A 20,359-nucleotide genomic window follows, 5' to 3' on the forward strand; every position below is an offset into this window, starting at 1 on the left:
GAAATTTAGTTCCCCATCATTCTAACCTAAAGACCGATCATCTCATTTTCTTCAATGTAGTGGCTCGTTAACCTCTTAATAACCAACACCTTCATCTTATTTTCTTTCACTTTTTAGTGTTTGACTTCTGTTATTGGTGATACCAGGCTAATACTTTGTGAATTACTAATGACTATAGGTGAATCTGCTCCTAAAAGACAAATGGGGAGCCAAAAACCACTCAACCGAAGTGACACAACACACAAAGTATTGAGTTGGGAGTGGTGAGAGTCAAAGTGATAGTTGGGAGTGATAAAATCCAATAACCCTTTATTGGACATATACTATTGTTTACAATTGTGTGTCTAATATTGAAAAAATGTGCATCAATAATCAATATACTAATATATAATTTATTTTAGATGGACAAAATTATAAATTCATAGCCATGTTAAGACAAATTTTACATAAGACATGAATTCAACTACCAATTTAGTGGATGATATTCGATGAATTTGGGCTATTATTACTATGGGTGAGGTTCGGCTAGAAAGTCTAAATTTCCTAAAAAGTGTAAAAAGTCACAAAACACTATAATTTCAGTCGTAAAACACACCTAATACCCACAAATAACAAAGTGAAGATTGCTAAAACACCATATTCAAACCATAATAGTCTATAAAAACTTCAAACACACAATGGTAGAACTATGAATATAAAACACAACATGCTAATCAACATAAAACACAATTTCACTTTTTAGTGTTTGACTTCTGTTATTGGTGATACAAGGCTAACACTTTGTGAATTACTAATGACTATAGGTGAATCTGCTCCTAAAAGACAAATGGGGAGCCAAAAACCACTCAACCGAAGTGACACAACACACAAAGTATTAAGTTGGGAGTGGTGAGAGTCAAAGTGATAGTTGGGAGTGATAAAATCCAATAACCCTTTATTGGACATATACTATGTTTACAATTGTGTGTCTAATATTGAAAAAATGTGCATCAATAATCAATATACTAATATATAATTTATTTTAGATGGACAAAATTATAAATTCATAGCCATGTTAAGACAAATTTTGCATAAGACATGAATTCAACTACCAATTTAGTGGATGATATTCGATGAATTTGGGCTATTATTATTACTATGGGTGAGGTTCGGCTAGAAAGTCTAAATTTCCTAAAAAGTGTAAAAAGTCACAAAACACTATAATTTCAGTCGTAAAACACACCTAATACCCACAAATAACAAAGTGAAGATTGCTAAAACACCATATTCAAACCATAATAGTCTATAAAAACTTCAAACACACAATGGTAGAACTATGAATATAAAACACAACATACTAATCAACATAAAACACAATAATGTTTGTCATTCGATAATCAGAGTCTTATCATGCAACACACAAAACACAACCCACATATATGATGTTTTAGTAATCTTCATTTTGTTATTTGTGAGTTTTGGGTGTGTTTTATGGTTTACATTTTGGTGTTTTATGACTTTTTACACTTTTTCGTAAATTTAAATTTTGCAGCCAACTCTTTGCCTATTATTATTATTATTATTATTATTATTATTATTATTATTATTATTATTATTATTTCCAAACTATAAATTTGCAACAAATTTATGTTTTATGTTGTTGTAACATAGGTATTGGGAGTTTTTCCATAAAAGATTTTTGCATTTTTCACTTCTAACCTAAAGATTTTATTTTTTTTGCATTTTAACCCCTTTGACTTTTTTACTTTTAATAAAAAGCTTTTCATCTTTTGCACTTTAAGCCTAACACTTTTTTTATTTTCAACTTTCACAGATTTTTTGTTTTAACTTTCGTTAATTTTTCGAGTGAACACGCCACAACATGCGTGTAGGGTTCAACGTTTTTTCGTCTATTTTTTCCCATTTTACAAGCAGTCGCAACACGTCTATTTTTCTTCATTTGACAAGTTTGTCGCAACACTTGGGTCCTGGATCGACTTAGTTATTCTTTTCTACGTTTTACATTTATGTCTAATTTTTCGTATTAACACGTTGCAACCGGCGTAGGTAGTTCAACGATTTTACGTATGTTTTTCGTTCGGTGTTATTTTTTACTTTTTTTTAATTTTATTTTTACGAGCTCTTCTGATGTTAGTGGTCGCTGACAGTGTTGTGGCATTAGTGCTACTTGACACGATTTTGCAAACATATTTAACCTAAAGTTTTTTACTAATAATTTGTTTCGAGTTTACAGCTATATATCTTTTACTTAAGAAAAACTAATTTTTATGTGCATATTTTTTTTGTACGCGTCGATATAAATTCGATTTGCTCTACGTTTCGACGTAAACTTTTTATGGAACGAGTCTTATTAAATATAATACGTTTTCGTTAAAAAACTAATTTTACGTACATATTTTTATGTACATTTCGGTATAAATTCGAGTTGGTGTATGTTTCGACGTAAACTTTTTGGGAAACGAGTCAGGTTAAATATAACATGTTGTCGTGATTTTTATGAATGTTTTGTAAATTTTGTTTCGATCCAAATGGAGTCAAATTGTGTTTTTTTCCTTTTTTTTAACTCTAATTAATCTCATTTGATTATAGGTGTCAGCATTTTCGTTATAATCGTTATATTTTCTATGTATGACTCGTGCCACATATAATAGGTTATAATTGTACGGTATGAATTTGATTTCTTTATGTTTTGATCCAATCGCAATGCTTATATAGGTTGCATTGAATTCAACAGGATACGTCGAAACACGTGTTTTCATATTATTAACGCATAACATAAGGTTTGGACTAATCTATTCGATGTTTGTGATGTACCCGTGCTGCAACACGCGCAGGTCTTATTGCCAGTTATTATTAAAATACAACTCTTTAGGATAAGAAGATAATTTCTACACAATATTAAGACGCTAGATATTAAAATGATACGATATATGGGGTTATAAAGTAAAAGCTTGAAATTGAATACACGAGATACTGAAACGCGATATATTAATGCGATACAATATATTTGTTATAAAGTGAAAGTTTGAAATTTAGTTCCCCATCATTCTAGCCTAAAGACCGATCACCTCATTCTCTTTAATGTAGTGGCTAACCAACACCTTCATGTTATTTTCTTTCATTTTTTAATCTTATTTAAATTTTATTATTATAGTGAAACTGACCACTCCGCCCCATCGTGCGAGTTTTCTCTAGTATACAATAATGTGTGTGTGTATAGGTAAGGGTTCTTGTAAAAAAAGGGCATGTTTCGTAAAAAGTGTAAGAAGTCTATGTAGGCATGGTGTTTTAAATTTTCGGTATGATATTTTATATTTGTTTTGGCATGGTATTATATAGAAAAAAACCAAACGTAAGAATTTAAAACACGATTTAATGTATTCTAGGCATGAAATCTAAACACCATGCAAAGAAATTAATTAGTGTGTTTAAAATTAAATGCCTAGAATACATATATGATTGTGTTATAAATTGTTGTGTTTGATGTTTTCTATGTTATACCATATCAAAAGAATATAACACCATACCTAAAATTTAAAACACCATGCCTACATAGATTTCTTACACTTTGTAGGATAAATGATGAGTGCCAACATGAACATGATTATGTCACGGCCCCAGCCCCGGTTTGACACGATCAGGAGCCGAGGACAGGAACCCTTGGTATTTAATTGATGCGACAGCGGAAGATTTTAACAGGATCTTTTAAAACTTGAAATGCCCGATTATTTTATTTCAAAATTCGGGATAAAACCCGGTAGTTTATAATAAAGTGATTTCACTGGGAAATCCTTATTTTACAAAACATGTTTCTTTATTTATATTGAGCCACTTCCTTAAGCTTGTAGTGCTTCACGGCACTTTTCCTGGATCACAACAGATCACCTGAAACATGTTTGAAAAAGGTTTTGTCAGCGGGGAAATACTGGTTAATCATTCTTTTTGTCTAAAACGACGCATTGTTATAATTTACAGTATTAAGAGCGATTACAATGTTTATATATATATCAACCATCTACCCAACGGTATTTGTCACTCGACCACCTATTGGCTCTCGTTGTCCAATGGTGTCTGTGACTATGGTCATATCACCCCTTGGCTAACCCGTTGTCCAATGGTGACGGTTATCAAGTAATGTATACAAAACCCCACATACCGGCTGTAATTGAAGATTACAAAGACTTAATCCCTGTAATTATAACTTTTGAAAATAATTTGGAGTATTGTAAAACATTGTTGATAAAAAGAGAATGACTCACATTGTAGATTTATGCGGGCAGAGTTTAACCTACTGATTAGCCTGATAACCTAATTTAAATAACAATGCATACGAACTAGGTCAGTAACTAATCCAGCATTTACGATAACTCACGAGATTAAACCCTCACGACGAATGACAAAGTGCAATACTTAAACATCCATTAAATTTACGACGAATGACAAAGTATAAACCCTAATTTGAGCAGCACTTAAACTTTCATTGGATAGTTTCAATCGATCGGACATTGAATCGTAGCAGCGATCGAGTTAATACCCGGTATCGTAGCAGCACCTCGCTATTATGAAAGTAAATTTCGAATTTGGACAGTATAACTTCGTTTTTATGAAATGTTTTCGACACCATCGAACTGCTCAGGAGCCAAGCTATTTATAGCTGAAAATTGGTTCTGTCGCGGCCCGCGTGAACCATCGGCCAAACTTTACGCGGCCCGCGTGGCCGCCTAGTCTACGCGTAGGTCTGATTGGTCACGAGTAAGGTCACCATGTGTATGCCACATGGCCCGGGAATGCTTATCCGGTCAACCACACCTTGACGCGGCCCGCGTAAGGTTAAGCTAACCCTTACGCGGCCCGCCTGAAACCCACGTTTCACATTTTATTGATTTTTCATGCATAGTATGGTTTCAGGGTTCAGGTTTTCACTTATGGGTTATTTTGGGACAATTTTGAAAGTCCTTACATCCTCCCACCTTAATTAAAATCTCGTCCTCGAGATTTATTGAAATAAGTGAGGATATTTTCGCTTTATCTCTAATTCCAGCTCCCAGGTGTATTCGGGTCCTCTTTTCGAATCCCACTTGACTTTGACTAGCACGAGTCGTTTGTGCTTGAGAAACTTGATCTTTCTATCCTCTATCTGCAGTGGTTTCTCCACGAATTTTAGCTTTTCATTTACCTCTACATCTTGAAAAAGGTACTACCAGGGATTCGTCAGATAGACATTTCTTGAGGTTGGATACATGAAACACATCATGTACTCCTGCTAACTCTTCTGGTGGTTATAAACGATAAGCAACTGGTCCTATTCGTTGAATTACTGGGAATGGTCCTATGTACCTTGGACTCAGCTTTCCTTTCTTACCGAACCGTACTACTCCTTTCCAAGGAGAAACTTTCAAGAGTACCTTGTCACCAACTTGAAACTCTAGTGTCTTGCGTCGATTGGCATAACGCTTTTGACGATCTCGAGCCGTCTTTAGTCTTTCCTTGATTTGAGTTATCTTGTCGGTGGTTTCTTGCACGATTTCAGGACCTGATAATTGACTTTCTCCTATTTCTGCCCAACAAACTGGGGTTCTGCATTTTCGCCCATACAGTGCTTCGAATGGGGCAGCTTCGATGCTTGTATGATAATTATTATTGTAGGAGAATTCGATTAAAGGTAGGTGATCATCCCAGTTTCCACCGAAATCTATCACACATGCCCGGAGCATGTCTTCCAAAGTTTGTATCGTCCTTTCACTTTGTCCGTCTGTTTGTGGATGATATGCAGTACTTAAATTTAGTCGGGTTCCCATTGCTTCCTGGAAACTAGTCCAGAAATGGGAAGTGAAATGACTATCCCTATCCGATACAATGGAGAGTGGAACTCCATGTAAGGATACTACTTCGTCTACATACAACTTGGCTAACTTTTCCATACTAAAGGTTTCTTTCATGGGTAGAAAATGAGCTGATTTGGTTAATCGATCCACAATTACCCAAATCGCGTCATTACCTTTTTTGGTTTTGGGTAACTTTGTAACAAAATCCATGGTTATTAGTTCCCATTTCCAAACAGGCATCTCTAATTCTTGGAGTAACCCGGAAGGTTTCTGGTGTTCTGCCTTAACTTGTGAATAAGTAAGACACTTAAAAACATATCTAGCTATGTCCTTTTTCATACCTATCCACCAGAAATTATTTCTTAAATCTTGGTACATCTTATTATTTCCTGGATGTATGGTATATCGAGATTTATGAGCTTCCTCTAAAATCTTATGTTTTAATTCTCCTTGCTTAGGTACCCAAATTCTTTTCTTATGGAATCTCCAAATTCCATCATTTCCTTGCTCTAACTCTTTTATTCGTCCTTTCATTCCTTCAGCATCGTCTTCGATTTCTTGAACATTCTTTAATTGTTCCATTAAATCCAATTGCAGATTTAATCTAAGAGCACGAACTCGTCGTTGTTTCTCATGATACTTACGACTTAAGGCATCTGCGACTACGTTTGCCTTTCCTTCGTGATACTGAATATCACAGTCGTAGTCGCTTAGTATTTCCATCCATCTCCTTTGTCTCGTGTTTAATTCTTTTTGCCCAAATATGCACCTTAAACTTTTATGATCCATATAGACAGTAAACTTACTTCCATACAGATAATGTCTCCAAATCTTAAGGGCAAAAATTATGGCTCCTAATTCTAAGTCATGAGTCGTATAGTTTTCCTCGTGCTTTTTCAATTGCCTTGAGGCATACGCAATTACCTTCTTGCGTTGCATTAGCACACATCCTAATCCTAGTTTTGAAGCATCACAATATATTTCAAAATCTTCAATCCCTTCTGGCAAGGCTAGGATTGGGGCATTTGTTAACTTTTGCTTTAAAATCTTAAAAGCCTCTTCTTGCCTAGGTCCCCATTTAAACTTAACTGCTTTACAGGTTAGCCTAGTTAATGGCACCACTATTTTAGAAAAATCTTTAATAAAGCGCCTATAGTATCCAGCTAATCCTAAAAAGCTTCTAACTTCCATAGCTGATTGTGGAACCTTCCATTTGGTGATTGCTTCTATTTTGGAGGGATCTACATGAATACCTTCGTGGTTCACCATGTGTCCTAAAAATTGCACCTCCTGTAGCCAAAATTCACATTTCGAAAATTTGGCGTAAAGCTTTTCTTTTCTTAACAAAGTTAAGAGTGCATGCAGATGCTGACAATGCTCGTCCTGACTTTTTGAATAAATAAGTATATCGTCGATAAAAACAATTACAAATTTATACAAATACGATTTACAGATTCTATTCATCATGTCCATGAATGCTGCAGGTGCATTCGTTAGTCCGAAGGGCATGACTGTAAACTCGTAATGACCATACCTAGTTCTGAAAGCAGTTTTTGGTATGTCTTCATCTTGTACTTTTAACTGATGGTATCCGGAGCGTAAGTCAATCTTAGTAAAATATCTAGCTCCTTAAAGTTGATCAAAGATGTCATCAATCCTAGGTGATGGGTATCGATTCTTAATTGCAACCTTATTCAATTCTCTATAATCAATACACATTCTCATTGACCCATCTTTCTTTTAAACAAACAACACTGGTGCTCCCCATGGGGATAGGTTGTATAAAACCTTTACTTAGTAATTCATCTAATTGCTTTTTCAGTTCTAACATTTCTGTGGGTGCTAACCGATAAGGTGCCTTGGCTATCGGTGTAATTCCAGGAATTAGATGAATCCTAAATTCTACTTCCCTATTTGGTGGTAATCCTGATAGTTCTTCGGGAAATACATCTGGGTATTCTGCTACTACAGGAATTTCTGTAAGTTCCTTATTTTTCGTGTTAATGATTACTGAAATCATATACACTACTTCTTGTTTTCTTGAATAATTGGCCAACTTCATTACTGAAATAAATTTCAGTGACTTTCGTGGCTTATCTCCTGTAATTGAGATTACCTCTCCTGTGGGTACGAATTTCTACGGATTTTTTGTCACAAAGGATTCGAGCATGCTTGGCTACTAACCAATCCATTCCTAAAACGGCATCGAATCCGGTTAAATTCATAGGTAACAAGTTTGCAGAAAATTTATGGCCTAAGAGTTCTATCTTTCCTTCTCGCAAAACCTTATCTATGTTAACAGAATTTTCATTTGTCGTTTCGATTGTAAAAATCTGCCTAAGATTGGTCAAAGCTAAATTAAGAGCTTGGCAGAATGAAGTATTGATAAAACTTTGGTTTGCACCAGAGTCAAATAATACTTTTGCATACACGTTGTGAACTAGGAACGTACCAGCTATCACATCTGGAATGAGTTCTGCTTCTTGGGTGGTCAGCTGGAATGCTCTGGCATTCTTCTTAGTAGCTCTGTTGGCCGTCTTGGCTTTGTTGTCTGCTAGTTTGACCAATTTGTGGCATTCGGGTCTGAAATGCCCAGCTTCTCCACAATTATAGCAGATCCTGGTCTTTTTTCTACAATCTTCCTCACGATGTCCTACAACTTTGCAAAAGTTGCAGGTTTCATTGCATTTTCCAAAATGTTTCTTTCTGCAATTCTTGTAGAAAGACGGAGTGGAAGATTGCCCGGTTCCCCTCTTCTTGAATTTGATATTATTACCCACACGAAATCCTTGGGTAATTTTCTGAGCCAGTTCCTTCTTCCGGTTTTCTTCTCTTGTGCGTGCCAGCTCGTCAGTTAGGGTGTTAGCTAATTCTATCGCATCGTCAATAGTGCGAGGTCTCACAGCTTTAACGATATTACGGATTTCGCCAATCAATCCCCAAATATAGCGAGAAATGAGTACCGGTTCTGGCGAAGCCAGCGTTTGTACCACTCTAGCATATTCGAAGAATGTCGAAGTATATCCTCGACAGTCTACACCCACCATCTGATGGTTCAGGAATTTATTTGCCATTTGTTCTTTTTCATATTCGGGACAAAATTTTCTTTCTATTAGTTGTTTAAATTCTTCCCAACTCAAGGCATAGGCCATATTTCTTCCTTTAGCTTGAATTACCGTATTCCACCATTCTAGCGCCCCTTTCTTTAAAAAGATGCGACGCATACATGACCTTGTCTTCCTCAGCACATTTACTTATTATAATTACTGCTTCAGTTTTCTCCAACCAACGCAGTGCCACAGTCGCCCCTTCATTGCCTGCAAATTCAGCTGGTTTACAAGCAAGAAATTCTTTGTAAGTGCAACCAGGCGCTGCAGCTTTCATTCTTTTGAGAATTGGGGCTTGCCGTATTTCATTATTGTTGTTAGTATGATGACCGCCCCCGTTTACGTTATTACTGAAGTTATCTTCATGAGTACGTTTGCTAGGAATAATTTGTTGAGGTTCAACAGGTTTCTGGGCAGCAGCCAGGATTGCAGGAATAGCATTGGCTATTCCTTGAGCAACGATATTCTCGATATCTTGCCTAGTCATAAATTGATTTTCCTGGTTTTGCTCCGATTGGTTCACTTCATTAACTGGTTCATTATTAGCAGGTTCCATCTGGTAATTAATATATATATATATATATATATATATATAAATTATTAGCATAAAATAATTGATAACCAAATATAACAAAACAATTGCACATAATCACACAAATTTTACAACACACGTATAGCCAAAATTGTCGATTTCTCGACTTCCATTTTTATAGATTATATTAGGCATCCGTACACACTGTTATTTTATAAAAAGTTTTATTTTTAAGTTATTTTACAAGATTATATTTTTATTACTATTATTATTATTATACAATCACAACTACTTTCTCACACCATCCCTTCTGTTGATATTTTAGAAACGACGTTCCCTCTCGTCGTATTTCCAGGAGATCTGTGCTCCCACCTCCCGGATCCTATTTCCCGCATCCACCAGCTCTTCGCCAAAATGGCGGAGTTCAGCTAGGTTTTCATTGCTCATTGGTGGGTTTGGTATAGGTTTTGGGTCGAACTGAGGGAAAAAGGTATAGGGGTTATTGAGGAGGTTTTGAAACTGCCAGTCGTTAGTCCATCACTCGTCCATTTCTCCTAAAGGTTGGGTGTGGATCAAAGGTTCTGGGATGGCTGGTTCCAAATTTATTGGAAGTTGGGTTTCAGCAGGATAAGGGTAGAGGTTGGTGTTGATAGGTCTAATGATATCACAGCTTGCCAGTAGGCGATCTAATTCTCCCTGTAATGGTAATTCTTCAGATTTCTTAGAACTTTCCCCAATTTCTATTTCTGTTGGTCTAGAACCTTCCCCCATCTCGATCCCTTTTCCTTTATCCATGGGATTCTCTATTTTGGGAACTTTCCTAGTCGCTGGTTTCCTCCTGCGTACACGTCTCCAGCCTACAAATCTTCTCCTTTTCTTAGGCTTTGGTTTCTCCAGAGGTGGAGCTTGAAATTCCATAGGTTCCTCCACATCGGCGATGTAACCAGTAAAGTCTTTGGAAACTTCTACTTTCACAGGATAAAGATTGAGATTCTGAAGGGCTTCAGATAACTCATTCATGCTGTTTAGCATATATGCAAAAATGCACACAAAATGCTAAGTTAAAATTTTATAATAAAATTTTACAGATAAACATTCAAGTATTATTGCATACCGTGTGACTAATATAATACAAAGGACAACTGAAAATTAAAACATACTACGGTTTATTGTAAACTTATTTACTGGGTAAAATTTTCTTTAGAGTTTCTGGATTGTAGGTGATATGGGTGCTAATACTGGGTCAGGGTATTTAAAAGTTTGCATTTACTGCTACAGTGGCTAACATATAGAGATCTGCCAATTTTTCATCTAACTCATCTTCCCATGGTGAGTTATTGCCTATTTTCTGTGTCTCCTTAGGCATCCTTACTTCTTTTGGTTGTGGCTTCTTTATTTTCTCTTGACTTTTCCTAATAATCAAACTTCTTTTATTAGGAGAAAGTGGTTTTTCAAACTGTGCTTTACGAACAAATATTCCTTCCTCAGTATTTACTGAGTGTTTTGAGGATGATGATCCCTTATCTTTTGGTGCACTATCTAATTGACGATAGATGTCTGAAAGTCTTTGCATACCCATACTGTAAACAAATATTCAAATAATAAAACATATAATCACAAAAATAGCAATCTGTAAAATTAAGTATTTCTAAATGCTAAAATCAGTGGCTCTGATACCACCTTTTCCTGTCACGGCCCCAGCCCCGGTTTGACACGGTCAGGAGCCACGGGACAGGAACCCGTGGTATTTAATTGATGCGACAGCGGAAGATTTTAACAGGATCTTTTAAAACTTGAAATGCCCGATTATTTTATTTCATAATTCGGGATAAAACCCCGGTAGTTTATAATAAAGTGATTTCACTGGGAAATCCTTATTTTACAAAACATGTTTCTTTATTTATATTGAGCCACTTCCTTAAGCTTGTAATGCTTCACGGCACTTTTCCTGGATCACAACAGATCACCTGAAACATGTTTGAAAAAGGTTTTGTCAGCGGGGAAATACTGGTGAATCATTCTTTTTGTCTAAAACGACGCATTGTGATAATTTACAGTATTAAGAGCGATTACAATGTTTATATATATCAACCATCTACCCAACGGTATTTGTCACTCGACCACCTATTGGCTATCTCGTTGTCCAATGGTGTCTGTGACTATGGTCATATCACCCCTTGGCTAACCCGTTGTCCAATGGTGACGGTTATCAAGTAATGTATACAAAACCCCACATACCGGCTGTAATTGAAGATTACAAAGACTTAATCCCTGTAATTATAACTTTTGAAAATAATTTGGAGTATTGTAAAACATTGTTGATAAAAAGAGAATGACTCACATTGTAGATTTATGCGGGCAGAGTTTAGCCTGCTGATTAGCCTGATAACCTAATTTAAATAACAATGCACATGAACTTGGTCAGTAACTAATACAACATTTACGATAACTCACGAGATTAAACCCTCACGACGAACGACAAAGTGCAATACTTAAACATCCTTTGATTTTACGACGAATGACTAAGTATAAACCCTAATTTGAGCAGCACTTAAACATTCATCGGATAGTTTCAATCGATCGGACATTGAATCGTAGCAGCGATCAAGTTAATACCCGGTATCGTAGCAACACCTCGCTATTATGAAAGTAAATTTCGAATTTGGACAGTATAACTTCGTTTTTATGAAATGTTTTTGATGTGCGTGAAGTGTGTTATATTTTTTTAGGTATATATTTTAAGCCCTTTTTACACTTTTTAGCAAAGTTTTAAATTTATAAACACGATATTCACTAACACTAAACACACATGTGGGCAAGTGCACCCATCGTGGATGTAGTATAGTGTTGGTAAGATGCCGAGGTCGTCCAAGGACACAAGAGCTTTTAGTACCGGTTTATCCTCAACGTCTAATCAAATCAAAATATTAGAAAAAAAGGTTTTAAACTAGAAAAACAAAACTAACTAAAATGCTGAAAATAAAAATAAAAGTAAAAACAGATAGATAAGATGAATCACTTGGATCTGACTCGTGTGTAGTGTAACCTTTGATTATTTTCGCACTTTTGCACTTGTTTAAGAGATTATCTTAGTTATTTTAGTAGGCCCCTCTTTTGAAGGCGACGTTACCCTCAAACCAGTAGTTTGAGTCAGCAAGGATACAATCCTAAAGGGTCGGATTATTGAAAGATAATTAATTAAGTTATTAATGCATAATGTGGTAGGCCCCTCTTTTGAAGGCGACGTTACCCTCGGCTAAGTAGTCTGAGTCAGCAAGGATACAGTCCTAAGTAGCCGGGTTAAAGTTTTAATAGTAGTTTAACTTATGAGGGGGTCAAAGAGTTTGGACCCCCGCCATCCAATACCGTTGGGCATTGAAGGAGGTCCTACTAAATTTGACCCAGGTCCTTTGCAGGATCTATACACTGAACAATGGCAAGACTCTTACCAAACCGTTCCCTTAACCCCCGACCAGGTAACCAACATACCTCCATATAGACCGTGGAGATATAAATGGTGAAAATCTTTTATTTTATATAGACAGTAAAATAATGTCAAGACATCACGGACAAACGATAAGGAAGAATCACCTTCAACATAAGAAACTAGTAATTAAAGTCATTAATACAAAACCAATTAAAAAGTGCAAAAGATTAAAAATAAAAAGTATTACACTAAACACTTGTCTTCACCAAGTGATGTAAGAGACTTAGGCAAACATGGCCTTTGATTGTCAAGAACTCTTACGATCAATCTTGGATCCCGAGACGACTCACACACTCTATGATGAACAATGGACGATGGTGGTGGATGATGGTGTTGTGATGGTGGTGGGTGGTGGGTGAAGTGTGAGAGAGGTGGTGTGCCAAGGGATGAGTTGCAAGAGCTCCAAGCACTCCTATTTATAGGCTGAACAGAAGCTCGGGCACGGCCCCGTGTCCATTGGGCACGGCATCGTGTCCATCCTCCTCTCTTTCTTCATTAAATGCAGTTTGTCTGCATTAGTTGACCACGCCCCCGTTTCCGTTGAGCACGACCCCGTGTGCAGAAGCATATCTGTACTATCAAGATTTGCCTGGATTCCGCGAATCTTATAGTTGACCACGGCCCCGTGTCCGCTGAGCACGGCCCCGTGGTGGGCGATGGAAGCTTCTACAACTTTGTCTTTTCTGCTGACACTTGGGCACACCCCCGTGCTCACTGAGCACGGGGCGTGTTCAGTCTTCTGTCTTCTTGTTTTGCTTGGGAAGATGCTGTCGGGAGGTCGGGCATGCCACATTTGTTCCTTTTCTTGTATTTGTGTTAGATTTAGTTGCCTTTTTGCTTCTTTTGTTCATTTGAGCTCATTTAATCCTGAAAATACAAAAGGAAGACAAAAGCACACTTTTTCCAACATTAGTACTAAAAAAGGGTTAGTTTTATGCCACATTTGATGTAATTTATATGTTGCATTTTGTGCACATCAAATACCCCCACACTTGAATCTTTGCTTGTCCTCAAGCAAAACTCTTTATAATGTGGTTTTTTCACTCCCAAATGGAACGGGTAGAAGAGAAGGTTTTTGGGCTTGTCCTAGAGTGTCGGGATTTCCAAGATTCTTTATTAAGTTTTATTTTTATTTATTTACAATCCTATTCGTCATGATTTATTAAAAATGTTTCATAAGATAAATTACTTATTAGGGCATAACATGCCTTTTTAAAATTCCATTTATATACAAGTTCACATACCTCACGGGGGATCACTCAACACTCGGCCGAAAGTGTAGAATTTTTTTAGTGGATCACTCGAGAGCGGCATGGAACTTACTCCTACCATAAACTTGCCAAGCAATCAATCCTCCTCCTTTTTAACTATATACCTTTGTAGATATCAAGAGGACTTTTTGGGTGAAGGGTTAGGCTTGGGCTAAAGGTGGGTGGTTAGGTTAGTGGTTAGTGAAAGGGCGAAAAGCGTAAAAAGCGTCGGTTTTTGAAAGACTTTTTTTTTATTTTTGACAGTTTATTTTATTTTGATGAACCATTTTTTCAAGCAAAGTTATTTTTGATGAACTTGCTTGTTTATTTGGTTTCATCATTTTTTTTAAGTCATAAGAAAAACCGAGCTTTGTTACTAAAAGAAAGGGTTAAAATGAAGAAGGGGTTTTGGTGGGTAAAAGGGTGTTTGTTTTTGGGTTAAGAAATGAAAAGGTTTAGGCTCAAAGGGGTTAACTAGGGGGATTTTGGGTAGGTGGTAAAAACATGAAAAATAATGGTGTGGAAAGAAAAAATGTTAGTCCTAATGCCTCCATCATTTACTTACTCGGGTTTAAGTTGGTAAGGACCGGGAATGCATTGTTGTAGCAAGTTCTAGAGTCGTAAGAACCAAGCGGCTATTCACACAAGAAACGAAAAATGAGCATTTAGTGTAAAGATATGTATTTGTATGCTCAATAAAGGCTCAAAACTCTCTTTTGTGGGAATGGGTTTTTATGTGATCAAGTATATATAATCAAATTTTAACTAAGCTTGTCATGCCGTTTCATAATTTTCTTATGTTGGTTCTTTTTATCATGACGCTATCGGTTGTAAGTTTGTAAAAATATAACCTTGTTAGATCTTGAAATTCCCAACTTAAACCTAGACAAGTAAAAAGAAAATGAAAATTTTTTGAAAAAAATTTGGGTTGATTAGTGGTTCCAATAGAGTTTTGTGTAAGGCTTGTTAAATAGGACTTGTAAGATTCAAGGTTTTAGCATCCCCCCTCCCACACTTAAATTACACATTGTCCTCAATGTGTCCCAAAAATAAGTTTTTAGGTTGATTGAATGTGTAAAAGGGTGTTTAAAAGCAAAATTTTATGTTACTGGGCGCCTGGACACGGCCCCGTGGTGTCTGGGCACGGACCCGTGTTCAGGTGCCAGTAACAAGATTTAGTAAAACGAAACAGAAGCCTGGACACGGGGGGGTGTTCAGTGAACACGGCCCGTGTCCAATTACCTAAATTGGGAGTTTTTCTGCAGATTGTGCAGCACGGGGCCGTGTCGGGTGGACACGGCCCGTGTCGAACTTGCTGTAATGAAGAAATTTTGTCGGGGAGCTCTGTTTTCGTGCATGGGGTGATGTTTCTCGTTTCCCTTGTCATCCTTCACCATCCCGAGTGTGTTTTATTCATTACAACATCATCCAAACACTAAAACCATCATTTCATTAAAGTCATAGAGAGAATTACATAACGTTCCTAGAAAATTAAAAACAAAAAATAAAAGTTAAAAGTCCTAAACTAGATAGGTCAAGTGGTACATAAAATTATCATAAGGAGTTCTACTTTTTCATTAGGAACCAAAATCCCAGAAATAGTTTTCCGGTATTGAGAAGTGTAGTAGGACTCTCGGCCGAGGGTTATTTTCCTAGATGTTGCTAAAGCCATTCTTCTATCTCTCTTGGGAGGAAGAAGGCGGCTTCGTTTTCCTCAACATCTTGTGGAGGAGGAGAAACACCAACCGGGACCCCTTGTAATATGTCGTGAGGAGGTCCCGGGTGTATGGTGTACCACTCGGCTGGTATGATGACTTCAGGCACCACGTTCCATGCCCTTTTGGGTTACTATAGGCACCAAAGGAGGAGAGGCGAGAATGTTCAACCTCTGGTGCAAGAGGTTGACCTCCCGTAGACACCCTTCCAGTCCCACCGTTAGGTGATTGATACGGTCGACCAATGCTTCTTCGACCCCCGTCATTTCATCAATAGCCTCTCTTAAAACGTAAACATAGTTTACAAGAGAGTCTTCCGCCGTTGATGACCTCCTCCCCTGTCGGTTGTTCCTTAAGTGCGATGAAGACGTACCGCTTGTTCTGCTCGTCATTCTGGGAAAACAGACCGAAAAGAGCTCAATTTATATAAAACAGTACCTCGAACACGGCTCCATGTTCAATGAACACGGCCCCGTGTCCAATTGTCTGCAGGTTTTTAAAGCAAGGAATCTTGGTGTTGGGATTGAACCCTACCAGAGGAACAGATAATGTAAAGCCAAAACCGGATCACATCAGTGGACTATCAATAAGCAGCAGTTTACACTTTGCTCTCCCCTTGAAAGTGGTATTCTAACAGCTGATGGATCTTAACTGCTGCTCAACTACAACAACTGATAAACCAAACACTGATGATACTCCAAAGACTGCTGAAGACAAACTCTGTTGCTCTATCTACTGCTGTGTTCTAAGTACTACTGAAGACTCAAGCACTGCCCACTCAAAGACTGATCACCTTTGAAGAAAACACTGAAGTTCAATATCAGTGCTCAGGCTACAACAGTGGAACATGAAGCAGTAGTTATCTCTAGTTTGTATTATGCTGATTATCAGATGTTGTATATCAGTAGTTTGTATAGAACAGTGTTTATAGTTTGTTAGGTCGTTAGATGTCACTATCATGGTGACGTCAGCTGAGGTACATTAGTAGTTTGGTTTGCCTATAAATGGAGCGGTACTCTGTACTGTTACATTTGATGCGTTTTGAGTGAGTTCTCCTCCTCAATTCAATCCTTTCATCTTGTGCAACCAACTCTGGAGTATCAGGCTGAGGGGGAGTTTAGTATGTAAACATGCTGTAATCATTTGCTTTGTATTGTTTAATCCTTCGACTCAATGAAAAGCATGTGTTTATCAAACTATTTTCTTCCTTTGATTGTGTTTACAAAGTTTGTATCCATTTCCGCTGCACTTTACATTGTTTTACATTTATTGATATGTCAAGTTCATACAAACAAACACAATCATGAGAGCCTTGGATCCTAACAGTTGGTATCAGAGCTCGGACAGTCAAATTCGATCTAACAATCAATTTGACATAACAGTTCAGCTCATAATTCATTGATACTGAGGTTGGTTGTATTCAGTTGAAAAACAGAGTAACGAGTGAATCATGATCAAAATGGTTATTCAGAAAACTCTGTAAAACAACCAAGATGTCATATGACACACAAATTTCACGCAACAAGTGATTTCATGCACAAGTCTCTCATAGTTTTCAGATCTGTAAAGTATCTGATAAATTATGGGATCGTTCAATATTTTCAAATTGATTTCAATTGTTGTTTTGATATTTGTGATGTTTTGTCAAAATCTCTCATGTGCTCAAAGGCAGGTTGAAAACCTTCAAAAGGACCAAATCAACCGTGTCCAAAACACATTGAGAAAATAAGGTGTCAAAACAGTCCTAATCATAAGTAATGTGAGATCTGTAATAAAACATGCTCAAATATGGTCAGATCTCTCAAAACATTGCTTCAAAGTGATTCTGGACTAAGCATGTTCAAAATAAAATCTCCTAGTGAGCATTTTTGAACATATGAATAAAAAGGGTAGAAAGGGAAAAAGAAATGAACAAATCTCAAAGTGTGGCTATCTCAAAACTTTTGTATCCAAAAGGAAAAGAGTATAAGCATAAAACACTCTTGAGGTTACAGTTGGGTAAAACAATGAAGTCATGCAACTGTGTGCATTCATCAATACAGAAATTGTTCTGGTAGCAATGACATCCCCAGTGATTATGCTTAAAAGGAATTTACAATCAACTGACAAGAAAATGACCCAAACAGTGGTCAAAATAACTTGAGAATGATATGATCATGAATTTACTTGAAAAACTGTCGGATCCTTTTGATTATCTTCAAAACATCCTTTAATTTTTTTAAGGTGTTTTTCTTTAAATAAAACCAGATACATTTTATTTTTTATAGAATATATTTTGTTCTTTTACTCATTTTTGATAGTAAGAGTCCATCTCTGGTCAGGATGTAATTTCCTTATTTTTGTGTGAAATTACTATCCCTAAAACTGGTCAAAAGGAAATGACACACATATCAAGGTCATGTTAAGCTCAAGTTTGGTAGTCACAGGTCAAAAAATTGATTGCAAATTAACTCTGAACTACTGAGACACTCATGCTCTAGTTCAAGTAATTAGACACAAAATGAGTGGTATTAGTAGAAAAGTTTTCATCATCTGGGATGCTAAACCACTGTCTGAAATAATAGACAGATGGCAGAACCTTGAACAAAATTTCTGAAGATAACTGCTGGCAATTTAATCTTAACAATTTAATCTTGATATTTTACATCTAAAATGTATTTTGTTAAGAATAGCATCTCTAGTGCTCAACAGATGTTAGACAAGATACTGTGCTTTCACAAAGCAAAATCAAGTTCTACATCTGAACAAGCAGATGCTAACATTGTTTGTCAAAAGTTGAAACACTGCTGCACTATGAGTTGTTGAAACAATTTTATTTTCTACCACTGTTGTTCCTAAAATGCTGTTGTGCCTCAACATCTGTTCTCTAAAGCCTGTCCACTGCTGAGAGTCAACCTCTGCTTCTCGAAAACACTGATGTTTAAAATCTTTGTTTCATCCACTGATACATCCACTGTTGCATTTCATTACCGTTGTAACTACTGATGATTGTTCCATCAGTAGTTGTCAAAACAACTGTCCTCCATTATTTACCATTTCATCAGGGGTTGGCACATGGTCAGCTTTTAGCCGTCAGATCATTATAACCGCTCTCACATCAGCATTCACCTTTTTCTTCCTAAATAAAACTCTGCCCTAACACCAAAACAGGGTTTTACTGTCGAATTGAATTCCAAAAGTTCTCTTCTCATAGCAGTTTCCCTCTCATAACTCCAAAAATCTTCTTCGATCTTCTTCATCAAAAATGACGAAGCCAAAATCGAAAACAAAATCAAAACCATCATCTTCCTCCACAACAGCAGATGCCACTCAAATGGCCGCTGAGACACCGGAGATTCGCTACAAAGCTCCACACAACTATGTAGGTATACTCACAAAACCTACCGATAACCACACCTTCGACTCCATCCTTGACATCCTTTCTGCATCAAAGTACAAAACTTTGATAACAGCAGACGCTCCCATTTACCTTGATACCCAGAGAGAGTTCTGGAAAAATGCCACCCTTGAAAAACAAGGAGACATCATCGCCGCCATCAACTCCTCGATACAGGGTAAGAAGGTACAAATCTCTCCACAATCCATCTCTGAAATCTTTAAACTCGATGACTTGAAAGGAAAAACCTCATTTACTAAAGACGAGTTGATAAAGGATTTCATGAACAGGGGCTATGCAGAAGAACCAAATAGGGATACCCTACAAAAGGGTTACTTCCCTTCTGCACCCAGATTTTTATTCCACACACTACTCATGTGTGTTTCTAATAAAACAACGTCTTTTAATAAGATACCAACAAAAATCCAATGCCTGGGGTATGCAATTTTAAACGATAAAAACTATAATTACTCCCAGGAAATATTTGATGATTTGGTAAAGAACGTTGATAATAAGGCATTTCTGCTCTTTCCAAGATTTCTAAGCTACTATTTTGAACAAAAAATTGTAGAGAAAGATGCAGAATTACCCAAACAAGGTGTCTCTTTCAAAATAAATTGTTTAACAATTGAAACATTTTCAAGAATGATGGCACCAATAAAATTAAAAACAAAAATGCCTGAGCAGGTTTTAGAAACTGCCACTGATCCTCAGGCAACCTCTGCTGAGCCCACTGCTCCAGGTGATCAAAGTAGCACACCCACTGCTTTGAAACCCACACCTGCCACCAAAAAGACCAAAAGAAAAACATCCAGAAAACCCACCAAACCCACACCAAAGGCAACTCTGGAAGATGAGATCCCAGAGTCAATGCCAGTGACAACACAAAAGTCACAAGTAACCACTGCTGCTACTTCCTCACAGCAGTTGGAAGAAAGATCTCAACCCCAGCCTAAAACTCCTCCTGCATCCTCTCAAAAGGATCAGGTTGTAAGCATAGGGACACCACAATATGAAGCTCTGGACCCACTCGGATCCATCTTTCACAGTCCTGATCCCAAGGATAT

The sequence above is a fragment of the Helianthus annuus genome, chromosome 7 (genome assembly GCF_002127325.2).
Source record: "Helianthus annuus cultivar XRQ/B chromosome 7, HanXRQr2.0-SUNRISE, whole genome shotgun sequence".
Lineage (NCBI taxonomy): Eukaryota > Viridiplantae > Streptophyta > Magnoliopsida > Asterales > Asteraceae > Helianthus > Helianthus annuus.